Source organism: Hordeum vulgare, chromosome 4H (genome assembly GCF_904849725.1).
Source record: "Hordeum vulgare subsp. vulgare chromosome 4H, MorexV3_pseudomolecules_assembly, whole genome shotgun sequence".
Taxonomy (NCBI): domain Eukaryota; kingdom Viridiplantae; phylum Streptophyta; class Magnoliopsida; order Poales; family Poaceae; genus Hordeum; species Hordeum vulgare.
The window spans coordinates 370,111,034-370,131,234 of record NC_058521.1 but is presented as its reverse complement, the minus strand read 5'-3'; positions in this window follow the sequence as shown (position 1 = coordinate 370,131,234).

The window sequence follows — 20,201 nt, the reverse complement described above, 5'->3', positions numbered from 1 at the left end:
GGGCATTGTTCTTCTCTTCATCATCTTCCATTTGGACCGTCTTCATGGAGCCCGAGTTAAAACCTGGGTAGGTTATACCAGTATGGTATATCCTCGACATTAGCCCCCAGTTTAGTTTGGATTCATCCATGCTAAACTCTTCTTGAACAAGTTGGAAATCTTGAGGTTTCATGCCAAACAACGAGTCGGCAATTTTTTGCCCTTTATTCGCGAAATAAAACTTAAATCTGGGTCAAGACTATGTCGGGTCATTTCTCCTTATTTGAGAATTAGCATCTCTCCGGTCAATATTCTTGTGATGTCATCGTGTTTAGTGTTATTGTCCGGAGCCACCATAGCGAATCTTTTCAAAAACATCACTAAATCTGGACCGACATGAAAATCTAGGCGTAATCTTAGCCACTAATTTCTTGCCATTGTTCCATTTCAATTCCCCTTCCTTATAAATAGGAGGAGCAAACCTCCATATTGTATTGTCCTCTCTCCTTCTTGTCCATGATCTTCCTTCTTACTACACATGCCACAGCTCCAGCATGCCGGTCGGACCTTCTCGACCGCGCCGTCTGTGTTACTAGAACTCCCTCACATTTGTTGGGGTGCACGCGACCATCTCCTTTTACCTCCAACAAATCAGTCATGCATTCCTCCTTAATAGGGTTTGTAGATTCATCGGTAGGTTTTACCGGTGTTCATACCATGTTCATCGAGTTCACCGAAGAACTTCTTTGCAAATCCGCAAGTTCTTCATCCCTTGGGCATCCATAGGTTTGCCACAGTCTCCTCTTTCTATTTTTTTGCACATAGATCCGAAATAAAACACTTTCAAGAGAACCTGTGCGAATGCATTGAGCTTCGGTTGTTCCGTCGGTGTAGAAGACACATTCCTTTATTTTGTGTGTATTATTTACATCTATCGCAAGATATGTCTCTTGTAGCAATCTTTTTATAGATAATTTCCGCTAATTCTTCCACGGAGGTGTAGTTCGCCTTCAAAATCCCTTACTTGTTGTTGCCGGCTAAAAACACCTTGCCGTAGAACTAGACGGCTTCAAACACCGTGTAGTAGTTTGCCGGCTTAAACACTTCTTGAATAACGGTCGTAGTCCGCTACTGGTATTATGCATCAGCTTATTTTCTTTTATCATCCCTATAGATGTTCCATACTGCCTAATGGCCCCTAAGTACTCCAAAGCTTGTAACTGGGCCAGGTCTCAGGATTCCAAACTCACTTTGGAAAACCTTGTGAGCCAAGGATTCTTGCCGGCTCGAAAGGATGTAAACTGGTGAGCTCCCAAAGAAGAACCTTATCCGCCGCCTCTACAAGGAGAAGTTGTTATCTTTATTGATCACTTGCATATAAGTTTTTGACCGCCCGGTTCAAAGTTCTTCAGGGACCTACTGCACTTCTTCAATCTCTGGTATGAGGATATTGGTCCCACTTCTATGACCAACATATGCCAATTTCAAGTTTTATGTCAAGTATATCTCCAGATTGAGCCATGAGTGACCCAGTTTAGGGAATTCTTCTGTGCCAATCATCAAACTGAAGTAAAAAATGTCCGTTCTTGTGAACTTGGCAGAATATCCTTCCAAAAAGGGAAGAATAATTTGTTTCTTGAGTTTAAATTGGCCAGTCATCCGAAGGGATGGTAGAAGACCTGGTTTTATTGAAAAATACTGCCACCACGGAAGAAAATTCCCTGTCGGGTTATATCTTGGAAAGGATCAACAACAAAGTAGAATTGCCGGGTTGGCCAATGGATGAGGAGAGGTATATGATGGCTCCTATTAGGAGAAAAATTAAGAACCTTGGTTTCTCATGGCCTAACTGGGATCGACTTGATCTGTTGCTAGCGCAAATGGCACATCCAGCCTGTTAGTGTGAGGAGTGGTTTAATGTGCGACTACTCACGCAACTCATCCTATGCCCAATTCTTCTCCACCCAACAGTTAACCAATAATGCCCTTAATAAAGAGATAAAGTGGTTTTTCACCAACTCACAAAAGAGGTGTAGCGTTACTGGTTTAGGTCCATTCTATCTATTAAATCCTCCACCATCGGCACTGATCTTTTTCCATTAAGTATACTTTGTTCCTTGGCTGATTCATATTGACCCACCATCCTTATCATGCTCTTTAATTTGCACGAGGATTCTAGCTTTTGAAAAGTCACACCTCAGATCCATGTTTCTTCCTCAGGCCAAGGGAACGATCCGGCTTGTGATGACCAAGCTCGTGGCTCATGTTCAGGAGAACTATCTGAGGTAGAACTCAACTCACTTGCGTGTTTGTTGATTTAACTTGCTGACGCGCCTTCCTCTTAGGACGACTCTGAATCTAGCCAAGTCGGTGATATAGAGGTAATTCCAATCTCTTCCAGTTCCTCAGAAACGTTTGTTACAAGAAAAACAAGTCAAGCCGTCGGGAAGGTTAAGATATCAAAACAAGAAGCTCATTTAGCTCATGATTTTCTTTTGAAGAAAGCACAATTCTTCGATCAATAAAACGCAAGAACCAAAGTGACTCGGGCGCATTAGACACTACTTGGTATCATGCACCGCCGCCTCGTAGGACACGTGTTAAGGTGCCACGTAGTCCTACTCATTTGTCCCTAAGGCAGTCTCTTTCAACAACCTCTTAGCCCTTCAAACTCATTTTGTTAGGAATCTCCTCCATCTTCAGACGCCTCATCAACAATGCAACTTCCCACCTTTAACATCAACCGTGGGTAGGTTTATGATCATGACCTGATTGCATATATTTACCTTCCATACCATAATATTTGATTACTGATCTTTGTAGGGCCAAAGCTACTTTGTCTAGTTACACATTCGGGTCATTTCCTAGTCCTGAAAGCAAAGAAATATTGAACCACCAAACGGAAAAGTCAGCCACAAAAGTTGACCCTTCGGAAGAGAACATTCCAGGTGTTGTAGCCGAACCGGCGACCATTGGTGAAATGCCTGAATAAGATGAGTCAGTTCTAATGGATGCACTAGTAGAGATTACATGCACATCAATTGATCATTCTTCTCATCAATGAAGTATGGCTCATCATTCTAGTCCGGTGACCATGTGGATGACTCTCTTCCACCGGCTGCCAGAGTACTCCGAATGTTGTTATTAGCAAACAAAGCTTCCAAACTCCTGTTGTTTCCACCTCTCTAGTTAAAGGTTGTGCCCAAGGAAGAACCAGTGAGCTTGGATAAAGGGAAAACCCAATTGGAGCTCCTGACTCTCTCAACGCCGGGTAATTGAAACCAATATGATCAACGACCTGAGGGAAAAATACGAAGTAAGATTTCCTGCTTTAACCTTTCTATCTTTGTATACTGCCTATAGCCCGCAAGTATCGGCTTATTATGAAAATGTTAAGTCGGATATTCAAAACAAGCATAGAGAAATGTACCTCTAGCCCCAAAGTACTGGCGTAGAATGATAACGGTAAGCTAGTTCTTCATAAGTAAATATATAGAAGTTGCCGCTGTAGCCCCCAAGGGTCGGTTTATCTCCAAGAGAGAACCGGATCTTGTTTGAAGAAGTCACCATTAATTTAGACGAAAAGTTGAAATCAGTAGCCCCCAATGGAAAACTTGTTTCTTTGAAATATCCAGGTCTTTATTGAATTTTGAAAATTGGACACATTAGCCCCCAAGTGTCGTATGGAATGTTTACAATCCGTACGAGACTTTTGATAAAAAAGCGAAATTTGGCACCGTAGCCCCCAAGAGTCAATCGTCTCTTTGTATGGCGGCTTGTAATTTTTTTGTAAACAGCTATTCCTAAAACTTTGTATATCTATCATGAATATGTGGTAGATGCTTAATCTGTGGTTGGAAAACTCGAGACGCGTCTGAAAGAAGAGATGAAGTTGAAAGCTGAAGCCGAGCTTATGGCAGCTCACTGTGAAGAATTTGTGCATCTACCGGTGGATAGTTTTGAACAAGCCGTAAATACGTTTGAAGAAGAAAAGACCGCCCTTCAGAAACATGCTGAATAAGCTGAGGGTAAACTTGGAAATCTGAAGGAGACTCATTCTGCTCTTCTGAAAAATATAAATGAGATGTTGGCGGCTATCTTTGGTATGCACTTATAGCTCTTTACTTTAAAAGGTCGGTTATGATGATATAGTTGTTCATTGCCAGGATTTTTGTGTGTGTGCAGGAAGAAACGACCACAACCTTGTGGAGTTGCCAATTGTGAAGCTTAAAGCGATTTTCACATATATAGAAGAGTTGTTCACAGGATTCGTTTTGTCCATAATGGCAGTGAATAACTTGAAACAACTATCAATTGTGCTACAATTGGTCACGGAGATCCGAAAGTCAGCAGCTCATGGAGGGGCAAATATGGCACTTGCAGAGTGAAGGCGTATCTTCCAGAACTCGATGTAAAAGCCCTGAAGGATGGCTTTCTTGAATTGAACCTGGATGGTTCGTCATTTACTTAAGAAGATTATGCTAAGTGCTTCAAATAGACTCGGCTGTTGGCAACGCTGATAGCTGAAGAGATTTATCTGTCCAAGTTCTATCATGCATACTCCAAGGACAATGAACGCATCAACCCACCAAAAGATGAGTCGTCTGCATTGGTGCCGCCTCATCATAAGGGACCTATCATATCAAATGTTGGCACCTCGACCAAGGCTGAGGAGACTTCACACTTTGAAATTTTGATTTTGATTTGGTGGCAACAAAAATACGAGGAGTTCAATGATGAAGATGAGCCGCTAGCATCGAATAAAAAGGCGGGTAATGTAGAACAGGCTTGAAGTTACATCTTTCAAGTCGAATTAGTCACCGGGCGGTTGTAACCCCTGAGTGTTGAGAAAATAAATGATTATTTTGTAGCTCCTGTTGTAATAGTAGTTCTTTAAACTTCTGAAGCTCTGTCGTGCTATCATGTGTTTTATTTTCCGTACTCGAAATCTATTGATCTTACATGCAACGGGTAAAATCTTTCTTGTGATAAGTCCGGCCACAAAACTTTGACCTTCTTTGATCGTGTTTGCAAGAATATGACATTACTGTTTTCTTGTCTCTGAAGTTCATTGTGTGCTTTGATCTCAATGGCGAACTTGATAAGACATATAAAAGCAATAGGACTTAAGCCGACAAATAAACTTGATTCGCAAGGCCCGCCCTTTGAGTTAAATATCCCACAACATTGTTGTAGAAGATGTGTAGTTGAGCTGGTCATAGTATGACTGGAGCTTTCGTGACCCGTTCATTCATGATGAGCCAGTAAAATAGTACTTGTGCCTGAAAAGTTCGGACGTAATATCATGCAAGAAAAAAAGCATAACTAATAGGCTGGCTCAGTGAGACACGGTAAAAAAAAGATTGGGTTTCGAGGCTCGACTCTTTCTTCAATGAAGCGGGTATTATAAACCATGCTTTATCCTAGCTTTATGTATGTCGGCTATCTCATTACCTAAACCAGTGTTTTAGCCTTGTCGGTTTAGTGTCCATCGAGGATTGACTAGTCAAGAGTACATGGGATCACCTGATCGGAGTCTCATCGAACATACATGTCGGTTTAATCATTTTGTGGCGTCTTTGCCGGATCAAAGGGTGAGAAAGCTAAAATCTATGAGTTGGAAGCCCCTAAGTGACCTATGATCAATAGAAAAGCCCAACATAGGATATACATGAGACATTGCTTATACTACAAAACATCTGGAGCTCAGATAAGCCGACTTTATTCCATTGATCATGATGATTTGATTGGACCTATAGCCCCAAGTAACGTGTTTTCAAATAATAAAGGCCCATGCTTAGTTTATAGGCTAAAAACGAGATTTATTATATTCAAAATAAAAGTATGTACAAAAATTTGGGGGTCGATATGGAGATAATGAGCCAGTGGCTCTAGTATGATAAGTCCAAAGGTTGGCTGAGTTAACTTACTCAATTGTTGGCTTTCTCGACGGGACCCCTATTTACCGGGTCAACATCGGCCTTGAGGTAGATTAATTTTTCGGTGGTGCAGACCCACTCAGCATAAGCCACATTTCTTTCCTCACACTCTTAAGCTATCTTCCTGCTCCCTCCCACCATTATGGCGCCTTTGGGACCCAAGATCTTGAGTTTGAGGTAAATGTTGCAAGGGAGAGCCATGAAACGAGAATAAGCGGGCCTCCCGAAGAGAGCATGATAAAGGTTTTTTATCTTCACCACCTCAAACGTTAAGGGTTCGCATGTGCAGTTATGATCATTCCCAAAATCCACATTGATCTCAATCCACCCTACTGGGCATGTTGACTTCCCAAGAATAATGCCATGAAAAATCATGGCAGAAGTTCGCAAACTGTTATCGTGAAGGTTCATCCACGAGAAAGTGTCGTAATATAAGATGTTGATAAAGCTTCCTACATCCATTGGACCTTTGTGAGGGTATAACCACCAACCTGAGGTGCCACCACCAAGGCTATATCAACTGAGTTATCAACTCGGGGACAATGATCCTCTCTGCTCCAAATGATTGGTTGCTTAGACTAGTTGAGGTATCTAGGGACCGCCGGATCGACCACATTGATGGCTCTCTACTTGCGCTTCTTGACTTCTTTGCAAGAGTTGGTGGTGAAGATGTGGAATTGACCATTATTCGGCTGCTAAGGATTGCTCTAAAAACCAAATTGATTGTTATGTTGTTGATTGCCCTGAGTAGAATGTTGCCCATTACCAGTGTTTCCTTGCTGCTGAAATCCTCATCATGAGCCGTCTGGTTCCTAGAAGCCTAGTCCGGAGAACCTGCCAGGCGGGCCACCCTATGAGCTGGTTTGACCATACTAACCCGGATTTCCTCCACCATTAGCCCCTTGTTGACTTTTGAAGGCTTGATTCTGGAACTCGTTCATAATATAGCAATTCTCCCATGAGTGAGTAGACAACTTGTCGGGGTAATTGTGTGGCCTATTCGCATTGTAAGCTCCTCCAGAGCGATTATTTTGGTGCTGGTTTTTGAACCCAGTATTGGTATTAGCCACAAATTCCGACCTTCCCTCACGCTACTTCCATTTGTTATTATGAACTCCAAGGTTTCCACCTTGCTGATTGCACTTGCCACCTTCGCCCCTCTTCTTCTTGCTTGCCTTCTCCTTGCCTCAGCCAGGATCCTTCATGCCATCTGACTCAGCATACCTTATGAGAACATCCATTAAATCGCCCATATCTTGAGTCTTCCATTTTAGGCGACCAAGCTTCAATACTAGCGACTTGAAGAGGTAATTTTTCTCCAAAATCAACGGCTTGGGAGGTCGTAATGTTGTCCGACGAGTGGATGATTTCTGCAACCCGGCGAATCCAATGATGAGCTGACTCGCCCATGCGCTGGACACAGTGTTGAAGATCCGCAATTGTCATCGGTCGTTTGCATGTTCCTTCAAAATTCTTGATGTACAGTTCTTCAACTCAGCCCAAGTGTTGATAGAATTGGGTGGAAGGTTTTTCAACAAGGTTCGAGCCGACCCTTCCAACATCATCATCAAATACTTCGCACATACCGCATCACTAATGTCGAGCATATCCATGGCTAGCTCATAACTTTCTATACATGCTACCGGTTCGAGATTTGTTGTATAGATTGGTACCTTGCGAGTCCCTTTGAAATTCCTAGGCATGGGCTCGTTGTGGAGACCCGCAGAAAAACAAGGGATGCCAATCGTCCTCGTGCTCACTCTAGTCCCTTGTGTTGCTGACTAGGGTCCCATTGCATGTGGTTGATCAGCCTGCCTTGCTGCTGCTTCTACCTCCGCCCGCTTGGTTGCTATCGCTGCATCAACAAGGTCTTGAGTTCTTGGTAATTCCGGTCGGGTTGGGGAAACCCGGGGCTGCTTTCGACGAGCGTTATTGAAAACAGTTGGAGACTCATGACATCCCTTTGCATGAATGGCATATGGTGTTGAGTGCATCCGATCTTGAATGTACGAGTAATCTTCCTGTTGGACCACTCTATCTTCAACATCTCAATGGCGTTGCTCGCCTCGATCTCAACTGGGGAGTTTCCGTGAATAGGGAGCACCTCCAAATTACATGTTGCCGCAATTATATTGTTAACACGGTTGGAGAAGTGATCCTGCAGCGTACAAAAGCGTTGTGGAGACGGCAGGGCTGGTGGGGGCTGAGCCGGATCTTCATGCTCGCACGGTGGATTTTGCTCAATGCGAGGTGTGTGCGTACTACTAAACAAACTAGTCGGCATAATGTTTGGTGGCACCCAGGATTGGTGCCTCCTTAGTGTAGGGGCACCATGTTTTTGGCTCGCCTTTAGAAAATGTCGTTTCCACGAATTCATAGGTTTTGCTCAACCATTCATCGGTCATATCTCTCTGACTATGGTGACCGGTGTACATCCATTCACGATCACTCATTCTCGCAAGCTAGCTTGGTTATCTCGGCCACTAAATCATTCATGGTCTCAGCCGGTATTATGCCTGACCCACTGGCGCCGTCGGCGGTTTGTGCCGCCAATGGACCCGGGGCCACAATGGTTCCTCCCATGTAGACCGTGACCTGTCGGGGTGGCTTACATGATTCCTTGGTGGCTTCTGTCTCCAAAAAGCCCCCAAGTCTCCTATCATAGAGGGGATATATTGATTCAATGTTTCCTATCGATGAATCGCCATCGGAGCTGACGAGAGTGTCCGCGCCACTTGTTGACTCATCCTGGAGGCCAATTCCTTGAGTGAAACCAACGAAGACGTGACGCTGGCTGGCTTGAGGCCGGCCAGGCTGGGCATACCGAGTCGGCTCGATGATGTTGGTGCAGATGTCCGGCTCGGGTACTCGCACGCTCATTTTGCCGATGAAGACGTGGATCTTGCCGAAGGGGGCCCGGTACCAAGACATGATTGAGTCGGTGTCGGGGCCCCAGCAGATTTGTCGATGTAGAGGTTGCCTTGACGACTCTTGGTCATCATACCAACCGCCTAGCTGCCGAGCCCTGGAAGAGCTCCCTCTGAGAACTAAACTCCACCTTGCAATAGACCCACGGTGGGTGCCAACTGTCGTGGTTTTCTGACAGTAAATGTTCTCATTGGAGAAATTAGGTGGGAGGCAATTGCTGCTCTCTAGCGACTCGAAGGGGTTGATCGGTAACGAGAGACGGATTTACCCAGGTTCGGATCCTCCAATGGAGGTAAAAGCCTACATCCTTATTTTGTGTCTATATCGATGGTGATCTCGATTACAAGGGTGTGGAATAGCTAACCTAGCTTTCGAGATTTTCTTGCTTGATCTTTTCGGTTGGAGGGGTCCCCTTTATATATAGGTGGAGGCCTCCAGTGTACAACAAATTCCGGGCAATTAAATGTCTGTGAACTAATCTAACTCCTACTTCCCTTGTTCCTCAAGGACAACAAAGAGTCCTTTGTATCTTCATCCTTGAGCCGGCCATCCGGAGGACGTCTTTAAGACGACCCCCATAACAAGCCAGCCTTCTGGGCCTTGTTCTTCTCCTCATAATCTTCTGTCTGGACCATCTTCATGGAGCCCGAGATAAAATTTGGGCGGGTTATACCTGTAGCGTATATCCCCGATAGCGGAGGAGTTAAAATTCTACCACACCAATGTTAATCTAGTTGATATGACCCCTCTCAAGAGCCAACCACCGTATCCGAGCCTTTACTGAAATTCAAGTCAGCCGAGGACACAAAGCAAGTTTATTTTACCCCTCGTAATTCTTCCCAGCAATTCACCATTGGAGCTAACACGGATCGTAAATAAGAAAGAACACTCATGGATATCTTTGCATGCAAAACTTATCACATGCCTGGTGTACCGAAAGAACTCGCTGAGCAAGGCCTTAATGTGGATCTGAAGATGAAGCCTATCTGGCAATATCTCGGTCATTTAACGAGGAGAGACGCAAGGTGATTGGTGAAGAAGTGGCGTTTCTCTTAGTTGTCGGGTTCATTGTTGCAGTTTTCACCCTCAATGGCTAGCTAATCCGATGCTTGTTCTAAAGAAGAATTACACGTGGCACATGTGCATGGACTATACAGACCTTAACAAGGTTTGTCCAAAGGACCCCTTTGATCTGCCACGCATTGACCAGATCATTAATTCCACCACTAGTTGTGAGAGTTTGTGCTTCGTGGATACTTATTCTAGTTATCATCAGATCAAGATGAAGAAGGAAGACCAGGAGAATACCACTTTCATCACACCCTTTGGAGCTTTCTACTATACATAAATGCATTTTGGTTTAAAAAGTGCAGGGGCAACTTATTGACATTGCGTTCAAAATAGTTTGCACACCCAGATTGGCCACAAGTTCCATGCTTATCTCGATGATATAGTTGTCAAGTCACAAAAAAGGAGACTCTCTTAGCTGATCTTCAGGAGACATTTGACCACTTTAGCATTTATCAGATGAAGCTTAACCTGGCTAAATGTGTTTTTGGCGTCCCTACAGGGAATTTACTGGAATTTCTAGTCTCTGAGCGTGGCATCGAGGCCAAAATGGATAAAATCAAAGCAATTACTTCCTTGACCAAGCCGAGTAATATCAACAGAGTCTAGAAGCTCACGGTGTTGGGATCTACCGTAGGTGCATCACATCCAAATTAAAAAAAATCCTACGCACAAACCAACCAAGAAAATGCTATGGAGATGGATCATAGATCGTTACCACTAGATGTTCAGTGATGTGTAGCGGAAGTAGATTTGTGGCAGCGCAACCACGAGGTATGTCTCCTCCTCGTCCGATCTCCCTCGAACAAATGGTCACCGTATCCCACGTACAGGTTCGCTGGAGCGATGCAAGTGCACCATCTATAATGGTATCTGCACATGCAGGACAAACACCGTGTGGTGGACTACTAGGTCCGATCAAAGAATCGACAACGAGTGGAGGTGGCTTGTTGCAACACATTCAAAGCCCTAATGACGGCACAGAAGCGATCAACCTCATAAGTATGGCGCACCTCCACTATATATAGGCATCCGGTGCGGGCTCAACTCTTGGGCATCATATAGATCCTCAAGCCCACAAGTCGTTCCTTCCCTTAAGGGCGCGACCCCTTAGGTTGTCATTCACTTGGTCGCGAGTAAGATCATATCTGGATTGGCTAGTCGGTAGCGCTCTCTAGCAAAGCATGCTGACTCCAAGTGTGCTATGAAGCTGCTTAGACGAACATGCACTTCACACTTCTGTTCCCTTTACCACATGCACTACTAGATTCTGCTGGTTTGCCGACAGCCAGAGCTGACGACAAGGACAGTTTAACAGACGGCAAAGGCTTTGCCGTCAGTGTGCAGTCGGCAAAGGAGCCCGCCACGATTTAACGGCAATCACCTTCTTTGCCGTCAGCTGAAAATCGACCGACGGCAAAGCCTTTGCCATCAGCTTTGTGGCACGGGCTGACAGCACAGAGCAATGGCGGCAATGGCGCACGCCGAGCCCCGTTTGAAGGTTAACGACGGGCTTTTCCCACAACCGGAGCAAAGCTGACGGCAAAGCCAAAAACCTGGGTCCCCTGGGTCCCCTCTTTTCCCACAGCCGAAGCACAGCTGACGGCAAAGCTGAAAATCTGGGAAAATTTGGTATTCCCACAGTTGGCAGGTTACACAGGCTGTCGCCACGTGTCCTTCTTTGCCGTCAGTCCACCGACGGCAAAGGCTTTGCCGTCAGTAAGCTGTAGGCAAAGACCCTCTCTGGTTTTTTCATATTTTTTTCTGTTAATTCCCTGCATTTGCAAAACATAGATACAAACAACAATATATATATATATATATATATATATATATATATGCCCAGGCCCTAAACAGCACCACAAGTGCATCACAAAGTGCAAACAACACCACACAGTGCATCACAAAGTGCAAACAGCACCAATATATGTAATTAAAGTGCAAACAAGATCAGAAACTATTACAAAGCATCACAAGTGCATCCGAAAATACAAGTGCATTACAAAGTTCATCTAAGACTACATGAGTACAGTCCCTGGAGCATCCATCCATATGCCATGCTGCTTTATCAAAATCTGCATAATGAGAAAGACGTTAGAAGAAGAATACAATAAGAAAGAACTTATCTAAATTAAGCTAAGAAATTGGAAGAAGTAGTGGAAGAAGAGGAAGAAGAACAAGAACAAGAACAAGAACAAGAACAAGAACAAGAAGAAGAAGAAGAAGAAGAAGGAGAAAAAGAAAGAAGAGAAAAAGGAAGAATAAGAAGATTTGTTTTTCTTATTATATCTTTTTCTCCTCTTTCTTCTTCTCTTATTTTTTCATCTCTTGTTTGTTCTTCTCTTCTGGTTTCTTTTAAAACTTTCTAAACTAATTATGTCATTTTTGAGCTTATTATCAACTAATTATGCTATTTTTTGTGTTATCAAGTAATTATGTCATTTTTAAAGTAAGTAAGCTAATTATGTAATTTTTTAGGTAAGTAAGCTAATTATCAACTAGAATTTACTAAGCTAACTAAAGCATGGCTAATATCAACTAGAATTTACTAAGCTAACTAAAGCATGGCATAATCTAAGTTGATCTAAACAATAAGACGAATAAGAAGGAGAGGAATAACTTACCGAATGCCAAGAAACGGAGGAGAAGCACCATCTCCGTTGGTCGCTGGGTTACTAGGGCTGTCACCAGGAGAAGTAAAGGGATCGTGGGATTCAACTCTGGAGTGATGCTGCAACAAGGCAAGAGTTAAAATATGTGGTTAGCATGGCGACAGACAATTGTATAAGACCGTGCAAGGTTGGTCATTGAAAGGGAACTCACCGTTGCCATCGGAGAAGGCATCGGCGGAGGGGGCGGCAAACCTTGCTTCTGACACATAGTCTGCAAATTAGTTTTCGAGGAGTCAAAGAAATAGCCTTGTTGCTTCTCACACATAGCCTTGATTCTCACACAAATGACTTACCACAACGAAGTCGTGTATGGCCTTCGCATGGGCATTATTGCGTGTCCTCTCCTCCTCAAGCAACCTCTGCGTATTTCGGTCCCTCTCCTCTAACAAGAGCTTGGTGGCCTCCCTCTCCTTCATAAGTGCGCCTGCAACCACTCCTCAAAAGGAATTTTCATCATCCATCCAGGGACAAATGAACGAAAGAAATAATGAAGAAAACTAACCTCGATGGCAAGATCAACTAGCCTCGCGCGTTGCCGTATTACAGGAGCGGAGATTGTTTGCCTCGCCTTGATCTGAGATAGAGTCGCAGTGATAGGGACGAAGCCATCACACATGGCCAGCGTGCCATGACTCTTACCGCCAAGAGAGATCATCAACGCCCCCGGATCGATAGGATTCTGGCTTGGGTCAAAGTCAGGCCCGCGCAGCTGTTTGACCACCTCAGAATAAGACGTCATCTTGTTGTAGGCGAAGAGGCTTGTGTACGCCGACGACCCGTCCCCCTCAGAATATGCCTTCGTCGTCTTGTACGAGCTCTTATGGGCCATGCTAAACGCGGCGTATCCCTGAGGCTCGGGGTGGTTATTGCGTTTGGCCTACACGAAAAGACAAACAATTAGTACAACAAAAATCATGAACGAATGAATTATTGATGAAACAAAACAAGGCACACATACCCATTTTTGGCGTATTGCTTGATGTTGGCATTGCCTTGGTGGTGTGCCACACCAACCGATTGGGCACGACGGTCCTTGGCCATAGTGTGGGTGCTCAACCAAGCCTCTGTGCACCACCTGTCCACTATCATCTCCCAACAATCCATCTTATCGTCCAACCATCTCGGGGGCACCTATGAATGTAAGTTAATGAAGAATGAAAATAAGTATTGTAACTAAATAGACCTAACTAGCCCTAACAAATCTATTAAAGAATTGATCTTTGGAATGTACATACCTCCATTTATTGAGTCTTATCAAGGTAAATCTTTCGACAATCAGTCTTTGTCTTCGGCTCCCCTTGCTTGGCGCACCAATCTCGAACAACCTGAACACGCAGCTCGTGCCTCGTGTTATTCAATAAACTCTGGCACTCTTTCACGAGGTTCCTCTTGGCCGCCTCCTCTGTCCCCTCCTCGACCCTAAAGTAACTCTGCAATTATGCCATATAGATGCACTGATGAATAGTGAAATGATTTGGAAGGAAATAACAATATATAACATTGTATACTTTTTATTTGGTAAAATAATAGTTACCCAAAAATCAGCCAACACCTTGTCGGCCATGCTCATGCAAACAACACCATTCACATGTGTGTTTTCCGGGATAAGAGCGGCTTGGTAGTGCTCCCACTTGAGTCCTGGCTCGGGAACCATACTCTCACTGGGAACTGCATTATCCCGGGGAAGTGCTCCCTATGTAAAGCACCAAGGAGGGAGTTTGGATTCCAGGTATTCTTCGGGTAATCCCACCCACACATAATGATAAGACAAAGACATTAGCTACTTGGTGAAATATAATGATATATGGTACACAATATAAATAAACTTACTTCTCGCCATCTCGCTTAATGAACGCCCTTTGCTGCAACTCCAATCGGTCTGGAACTCTTGTCATACCACGTTGGTAGACCGACTTGCTGGCAGCCCCCTCGGCCTCCGCTTCAACCCCCTCCTCCTCAGCCTCCACCTCAGCCTCCGCCTCTGCCTCAGCCCCCTGCATCTGTGTCTGCTCCTAGACGGGAGGATCCCACACCGGTGACACCCTCATCTGCAAGGGTGAAGTGGCTAAGACAGAAGTAGCCGAGGGTGGTGGCGACTGGCTCCTATCAGGCAGCCTCCCTCTCCCATGACCATGTCCTCTGCCTCTCTTCTTTCCTCCGCCTGTCCCACGGGGCTCCTCGGCAAAGCTCTACAACAAAGTTCTCCCTAGCTGCCGAGGTGCTATCCTCAACTTATCCCCGCCTGCCATGTCTCACCACCTGTAACGATAAATAGTTAAATAATTAGTACGAATTCAAGGACAATAATTAAACGAAGAATAATAAATACATGAATAATTCAACTAATAATTGAATAATTAAACAACAATGTTTGGATGCATACAAAGTATTAATAGTCGGGATCATCTGTCTCTTCTCCATGGTCAATTGAAGCAAAATCATCATCAGTATCACACGTGTCGTCATGACTGATATCGTCATCGGGTTCTGGGACATCATGTGGAAGGCCTTTTTGTAACCTATCAAGTATTGATAGCTCATCCGCATTGGTAACCTCTTCTACTTCCACTTCTTCCTCATCATCACGTGATTCTTGTTCCTTCGTGTTCAGGGTGGACGTAGAGCAGTTTCGGGTACGACGTCTCACACCACGTGATTCTTGGAAGAATTCTCCATCATATGTTATTGGGTCAATTTGAGGTTCATAATCGTCTTCATTTGGGGGAGGTGGTCTAAGATGTGGCGGCACATCGAACACGACATACCAACCTTCCAGGTTCTTAACACTTTGACGACAGTATGGCAGATAGAAAACTTGGGTGGCATGTTGAGCCACAATATAGACATCGGCACCGCTTAACTACTTGTCTTGTCGAATTTCGACAATCCCAAGATATTCGTGAGTCCGTCTTGTCTTAGTAGGATCGAACCAATGACATTTGAACACAACAACGTTTGGAGGATTTTCACCATAATAATGAAGTTCGTAGACTTCTTCAAGTCTTCCATAATACTCGACACCTCCCTCGCCCATGACAGAGACACCGGAATTGTTTGTTTTTCGACCAGGCATTGAAAGCTCTTTGCTAGCATTACGAAAGCGATACCCGTTGATGTCGTACTTATGAAATGTACGGACCTTAAAGTCAAAACAATTAACTATTTGTGTCAATTCGTCGTCGACTTGCTCATCTGAATTAGCCTAGAGGTTAAGAAAAGATAGAATTTGGTGTGTTACTCATGAGTAATAGCAACAAAGGAAATCACCTATTATATATAAGGGAGGTACCTTTTTTTGAACCAAGAGATGAAACCGGGATAGCCGCCTCCTGTCTTTTCAAGAAGTTCATAATCGAGTATGGATTCTTTTTCGATTGCAACACCATTTGAAAATTGTTCGACGTATCGACTGTATCAATTAATAATAGTTGTTAGACACAAAACTAGTTAAAAGTTGCGAAACAATGTACAGAGCACTTACTCGATGTATGGCCGAACTTCTGTTAAGTTGTTCAATATATACATTGTTAGTGTGTGCACTCCTCAACGCACAACAAATTTGGTTTTCCCACACCAGAAGGTGCGAGCTTCCCTTTGAAGAGGCTGAGATTGGATTCACGTCGTTTGGGGTCGCCCAGATTGTACCGAGGCTTTGGATTATGCAAGCTATGCATAGTGGCATCATAGTGTGCTGTTACGAAGTTTGGCGCCTCCACGGTAATGAACGCCTCGGCCATTGATGATTCAATTCGATGTTTATTTTTACATTTTCCTCGAAGTGTCTTCTGCATTCTTTCAGTTGCGTAGCACCAACGATTTTGCACAGGGCCACCCAATCTTGCCTCGGTTGGGAGATGCAAAATCGGATTAAAGAAGCCCGATGGAAAATCTTTTCTAACTTGCAGAGCAACTCAAGCTCCAACTCTTCCATTTCATCTATCAAGGCACGCGACAACTCTTTAGACAAAGAAAACAGAAGAAATTGCTCAACTCGTCCAATACTAGCCATTCAGCCTCGGGGATATAGCCGCGCAACATCACCGGCATTATCCGCTCAAGCCATATGTGCCAATGATGACTCTTGAGCCCAAAATTTTTCTTTTTCAATGCTCGCTCCCCTCGCTAGATTCGCAGCATACCCATAGGGGAACAACAACTTTTTTTGCACCCACAAGAGGATTTCGCTTATTGCTCCCTTCTCAAGATTGTACCAGGCAGGTGGTTTGGACCAATTTTTTCTTCCTTTCGGTTCTTGCATGTTTAGTGATGGCCTATCACACAGAGTCTCCTGGTCAACTCTACCCTTTGTATTATCTTTGCCCTTATCAGTGCCGAAAAATGTGCCAAGAAGGGCCTCGACGATATTCTTTTCAGTGTGCATCATGTCAATGTTGTGTGGAATTAAGAGGTCTTCGAAGTAGGGGAGATCCGAGATACATGGCCTGTGGGTCCAGGCATGTTCTTCATTATAACCCAAGAAATACGCTGGACAGTTTGGATCAGGCTCCATAGATTTTAACTGTTCATTAATTTGTGCCCTCGTCAACGCAGGTGGTGCCGAGTGTTTGACAACTTTACCTTTCATGAAATTCTTCTTGTCTTTTCTGAATGGATGGTCCATAGGCAAGAACTGTCTATGCAAGTCAAAGCAGGAATACTACCCACCGGCCGGCAACCAATGAAACTTAAGACCTGCCTTGCATTGTGGGCATGGGAACCTTCCATGCACACACCAGGCAACGAAAAGCGCAAATGCCGGCGGATCATGCAACGATTATTGGTACCAAACATACATTTGAAAGTTCTCTTTCTTAGATACGTCATATGTGTTGACCCCATTCGCCCAAGCTTATTTCAAGTCATCCATCAGTGGTTGCATGTACACACTCATATTCTTCCCCAGGTAGTTTGGCCCTGGAACTATCAATGTCAAAAATATGTGCTTTCTTTGCATAATGGATGATGGTGGAAGATTGAGGGGAATGACAAATATAGGCCAGCAACTATATTGGGTAGCCGTCATACCAAAAGGAATGAACCCATCGAGGCTGATGGTGATTCGACAATTCCTTGGTTCTTTAGCGTTTTCCTTATGTATACTATCGAATGCCTTCCATGCGTCACCATCCGAAGGGTGTACCAACATCGGAACTCCGTGTTCATCTAATTCTTTCCTAATTCCATGTTTGTGCCATGTCATCTGTTTTGTTGTTTCTTCGAGCATGTAAAGTCGTTGAAGTCTTGGTAGGATCGGCAGATATCATAGGACACTCACGGGGATTTTGCTCTGCTTATTCTCACCTTCACCATTTTCTACCTCAACATATCTGGAGGACTTGCAAAATGGACAATATGTTTCGTCCGCATACTCTTTCATAAATAAGGCACATCCTTTCTCACAAGCATGTATCTGCTCATACGGCATCTTGAGTGCACTAAGGATTTTGTCTGACTCATATAGGTTTGAATGCATAATATGACCTTCACGTAGAAAGCGCCCAAATAGGGTCATCACTGAGTCAAACAGGTCTCTTCCAATGTTGAATTGGGCTTTCAGAGCCATTACTTGTGCGATGGCATCTAGCTGAGAAATCTTAGTGTGCTCGTGAAGAGGACATTTTGAAGACTCCAACATGGCATAGAAGGCTTTTGAGGATTCCTCCATCTCTTCGTCCTTGTTTCGAGCATCATCAAAGTCATTCACCATGCTTCAATCCCTGTACCATAATCATCGGTGCGCACACACAACACCTCGTCTCTGTTACGTTGGGCCGACTCACCATGAAATGTCCACAAGTTATAGTCGGGAGTAAAACCATGCATCTGCAGGTGTTTACCCATTACATCCTTTGTCCATCGTGAATAATTCTTGCCCTTAGTGTAGGGGCACCATGTTTTTGGCTCGCCTTTAGAAAATGTCGTTTCCACGAATTCATAGGTTTTGCTCAACCATTCATCGGTCATATCTCTCTGACTATGGTGACCGGTGTACATCCATTCACGATCAGTCATTCTCGCAAGCTAGCTTGGTTATCTCGGCCACTAAATCATTCATGGTCTCAGCCGGTATTATGCCTGACCCACTGGCGCCGTCGGCGGTTTGTGCCGCCAATGGACACGGGGCCACAATGGTTCCTCCCATGTAGACAGTGACCTATCGGGGTGGCTTACAGGATTCCTTGGTGGCTTCTGTCTCCAAAAAGCCCCCAAGTCTCCTATCATAGAGGGGATATATTGATTCAATGTTTCCTATCGATGAATCGCCATCGGAGTTGACGAGAGTGTCCGCGCCACTTGTTGACTCATCCGGGAGGCCAATTCCTTGAGTGAAACCAACGAAGACGTGGCGCTGGCTGGCTTGAGGCCGGCCAAGCTGTGCATACCGAGTCGGCTCGATGATGTTGGTGCAGATGTCCGGCTCGGGTACTCGCACGCTCATTTTGCCGATGAAGACGTGGATCTTGCCGAAGGGGGCCCGGTACCAAGACATGATTGAGTCGGTGTTGGGGCCCCAGCAGATTTGTCGATGTAGAGCTTGCCTCGATGACCCTTGGTCATCATACCAACCGCCTAGCTGCCGAGCCCTGGAAGAGCTCCCTCTGAGAACTAAACTCCACCTTGCAATAGCCCCACGGTGGGCGCCAACTGTCGTGGTTTTCTGACAGTAAATGTTCTCATTGGAGAAATTAGGTGGGAGGCAATTGCTGCTCTCTGGCGACTCGAAGGGGTTGACCGGTAACGAGAGACGGATTTATCCAGGTTCGGATCCTCCAATGGAGGTAAAAGCCTACATCCTTATTTTGTGTCTATATCGAAGGTGATCTCGATTACAAGGGTGTGGAATAGCTAACCTAGCATTCGAGATTTTCTTGCTTGATCTTTTCGGTTGGAGGGGTCCCCTTTATATATAGGTGGAGGCCTCCAGTGTACAACAAATTCCGGGCAATTAAATGTCTGTGAACTAATCTAACTCCTACTTCCCTTGTTCCTCAAGGACAACAAAGAGTCCTTTGTATCTTCGTCCTTGAGCCGGCCATCCGGAGGACGTCTTTAAGACGACCCCCATAACAAGCCAGCCTTCTGGGCCTTGTTCTTCTCCTCATAATCTTCTGTCTGGACCATCTTCATGGAGCCCGAGTTAAAATTTGGGCGGGTTATACCTGTAGCGTATATCCCCGATAGCGGAGGAGTTAAAATTCTACCACACCAATGTTAATCTAGTTGATATGACCCCTCTCAAGAGCCAACCACCGTATCCGAGCCTTTACTGAAATTCAAGTCAGCCGAGGACACAAAGCAAGTTTATTTTACCCCTCGTAATTCTTCCCAGCAATTCACCATTGGAGCTAACACGGATCGTAAATAAGAAAGAACACTCATGGATATCTTTGCATGCAAAACTTATCACATGCCTGGTGTACCGAAAGAACTCGCTGAGCACGGCCTTAATGTGGATCTGAAGATGAAGCCTATCTGGCAATATCTCGGTCATTTAACGAGGAGAGACGCAAGGTGATTGGTGAAGAAGTGGCGTTTCTCTTAGTTGTCGGGTTCATTGTTGCAGTTTTCACCCTCAATGGCTAGCTAATCCGATGCTTGTTCTAAAGAAGAATGA